The sequence below is a fragment of the Pelobates fuscus genome, chromosome 5 (genome assembly GCF_036172605.1).
Source record: "Pelobates fuscus isolate aPelFus1 chromosome 5, aPelFus1.pri, whole genome shotgun sequence".
Lineage (NCBI taxonomy): Eukaryota > Metazoa > Chordata > Amphibia > Anura > Pelobatidae > Pelobates > Pelobates fuscus.
This window is the reverse complement of record NC_086321.1, coordinates 193,130,008-193,133,725: the sequence shown is the minus strand read 5'-3', so window position 1 is coordinate 193,133,725 and position 3,718 is coordinate 193,130,008. Positions and strand designations below refer to the sequence as shown.

General features: G+C 42.3%; 1 protein-coding gene across 1 annotated transcript in view; it reads left to right on the top strand.

The window, feature by feature from the left end:
• Positions 1–373: 373 nt before the first annotated feature.
• The window catches only part of RNF212B (ring finger protein 212B), a 75,941-nt gene continuing 72,596 nt past the window's right edge, over positions 374–3,718 (top strand). The window contains exon 1 of the mRNA XM_063457152.1: positions 374–421. The gene's annotated coding sequence lies outside the window, so the exon portion shown is untranslated. The remainder of the gene's footprint in view (positions 422–3,718) is intronic.

The following is a 3,718-nucleotide window of genomic DNA, read 5'->3' as shown; positions in this document are numbered from 1 at the left end:
TCTATCTCTCTCTCAAGCCAGCCAACAATATATTCCCGTCAAACTCTCTTCAAATATGTAACTGTTGCTCTCAATTTTTTTTTTACATGTCATGTCCCTACCATTTCAGCACTATAAAATACCGGTACTAATGCTTGGTATTAATATTTATTGGAGATTACAAATTGGCACTCTCAACCTATTTTAATCACTTGTAATCATGTAATGTTTAATTAGATTTACTTGCAACTCTTACTAAACCTTACTTCATGTGTGTCACACCTGCCGTCCTGTATTTGTTACGGATATTGCTGAATTGGATGTGAACCCTGTCCCCACAGTTAATAGAAGTTAATAGCTAACATTGTGTCTTTTATACCTTTGGACAGATTATTGCAGCATATGTAGAACTGCTTGCAGATATTTGTTCCTATCTGAGAATGTGAGTATAGTTGGGGTTTTTTTTGAGCATGGGAAATAAGATATGCTTTATGTTTTCATTAAAGGCAGTTATCTCATCCCATCATATTTACCATTTATTCTTACTTTTATATAACTCAGTTGGTTTTGTACACAGCTTAAACCTCAAGAGAAGATCTTTTTTAGAAGCATTAAGGACACTGCACTGAAATACTTTGATCAGATTGCACAGGTGGGATTCTAAGCATCATAAATGTGTTTCTATGTGTTATAAATGGAGTTAAAAGTGTATACAAAAGTCAATTCAGCCAATATTTTTCGGCAAATTGTTTTCATCAATTATTTTATTTGCTGCTTCCCTTGGTAAAACAGCCCACCAGCACCAAGCGGTTTGGGGAGCAATAGTACATTGTCCTTCAAAATATCTTCAACTTACTGTGTGGTTTCGCAAAACATCATAAGGAGAAAGTTGTTGCAATTTTAAACAAGCATCTGCAGCCTCATCACTTTCAATTCACTCAAATAAGAAGAATTTGCCATAAAATTAACCCTGCCAATACCCAAAATTACCTCATATTGCTGCATTAGCCCACTTTTCTGATAGGTAAACAAATGTAAATAAATAAAGCCACAGTATCAGGTGTCCCCACGTTTCTCATGAAACGAGAGGTGTCATAAACAAAGTCACTTCATACCTCCACTGCAGGCACGTCTCTAATACATTCCATTACCTTTGCATCAAGCTGTAGCTGTACAACAGTTTTTGGATGTTGTAATTGCACTGATATATACAGTCTTAACCTATCCATGTTGCTCAAAAAAAGAATAACCCTGTCAGTGTTAGATTAACACTGTTATTCAGTGTTAAGTCCGAATGGCACCATCCTGAATGGGGAAAAAAAATCTGTTGCTGTACATGGCCGTTTGGAATGCAAAATCTGAACGTTGTTCACACTATTTAACATTGTCCAGCTTTTGCAAAAAAGGCTCCAAATGAGCCTAGATTTGGTCCAGAATTAAAGGAACACAATAGGGCCAGGAACACAAACATGTATTCGTGATCCTTTAGTGTTAAAAACACCATGTTGCGCCCCCCCACCCCTCCATGGGGTTGAAATCGTAAAATCCCCCCTTCAACCACCCACAGGCAGTGGGTGGAACTCAAATTATATTATACAGGGGAAGACTTAGTTCTCCCCCACCCTTGGGCAACAGGCAGAGGCTCTAATTATAATATACAGGGGGGATTTGTGCCATAGTGCCACGGGGTGGCTAGGGGTCTCCTAGCCACTTCCTTTTCAAATAACCCTACATTCCCTCCTCACCCTAATAATAGTAAAAGGTGCCATTAAAACTAATACCTGCCAATAAAATAATTTTTGTTTACTATCTTGTAAATCTCGTAAAACTCCTAATAATATGCAGTTACTGATAATACAAAAAGCACACAATTAAAAAAAATTATAATGAAATAAAAACTTAATGCAAACAAAAATAGATTAATCTTTACCCCATGAGTTCACTGCCCAGAATGAGCATTAAAGCATGAAAAGCCATTATAAAGCCCTACCCATACTATGAATGGTAGGTGAAAAGGCTTCATTTCTTCATTTGAATTATGGGTATGGGTCCAATGGCACAAATTTGTGTGAATGGACAATGGTATATTATAATTAGAGCCAACACCCAGCACCTATGGGTGAGGGCTTGGTGGATATTAGGTCTCTCCTATTTTATAATTAGAGCCCCCACCTGCCGCCTCTGGGAAGCAGACTATACTGCCTATGGGTGGGGACACTAGTTCCCCTCTCCTTTTAGTAAGTACCTGCTGACCATAGATTTCCTCCTTGCTTTTTTTTTTTTATTCTTTATTTTGTCCTGCAGGAAAAATGCAAAGAGGCAAGCAATGCCACAACAGCTATTGCCAGTTTTTAGGTCAACATTTAAAGACAATTGTTTAGCATTACTGAACATTGCACATTTTATGTTATAAAGTAATTTCAACAATGGTTAAACCAACACATCAGTCAGGGCTAGATTAAGAGCCCAGTGGGCCTGGTGCTGACAATTATGATGGGGCCTAATTACAGAATCTTATCGACCAAAAACACTAAAACTGTCATACCTCTCAAGCGTCATGTATCTGATGGAGATGGTGTTGGAGGGTAACTCAAAGGATGCAGCTATAAGAAAACCATAGGAGTGCGCACAGGGTGTGCCGGGTGTGCCTGGGCACACCCTAACAGCCGCAGCACGCGCTATGTGCCACCCTCAAAGATCTCCCTCACCGACCGACATGCATGGAGGGAGGGAGGAGAGGACCCAGGGAGCTCTTGCCAGCAGCTCCTCCAGGTTCCTCTTGCGAGGTCGGAGCATTGCCACGGTCACCACGGCAATGCTCAGATCTCGCGAGAGTGAACTCTAGCCCCCTGTGGGGCTAGAGTTTACTCACCACTGGACCACCAGGGATGGCAGCAGCATGGCCCCCCTCCCTACAAAAGGTAAGAAGGGAGGGGGATATTAACTAAACGGCCCACACATTACACACAAACAGCGCACACACACATACATCACCCTCACACACACACAGCACCCTTACACATACACACACAGCACACTTGCACACACAGCACCCTTACACATACACACACACACACACACATACATCACCCTTACACTAACAGCACCCGTACACATATATCACCCTTACACACACAGCACACACACACACACTAACAGCACTCTTACACATACGCACACACTAACAGCACCTTTACACATACACACACACAGCACACACTAACAGCACCCTTACACACACAGCACCCTCACACACACACACACTAACAGCACCCTCACACAAACAGCACCCTTATACACATCACCCTTACACATACACACAAACACTAAAATCACTCACGGACATACAGCACCCTTACACACACATACAGCACCCTTACACACACATACAGCGCCCTCACACACACACCGCCCTTACACACAAAGCGCTCTCACACACACACACACAGTGCCTGCACACACACACACACAGCGCCTACACACACACACAGCACACAGCGCCCTTACACACACAGCGTCCGCACACACACACACACACACAGCCTTCACACACACAGCGCCCTTACACACACAGCGCCCTCACACACACACACTAACAGCACCCTCACACACACTGCACCCTTATACACATCACCCTTACACATACACACAAACACTAAAATCACCCACAGACATACAGCACCCTTACACACACATACATCACCCTTACACACACATACATCACCCTTACACACACATA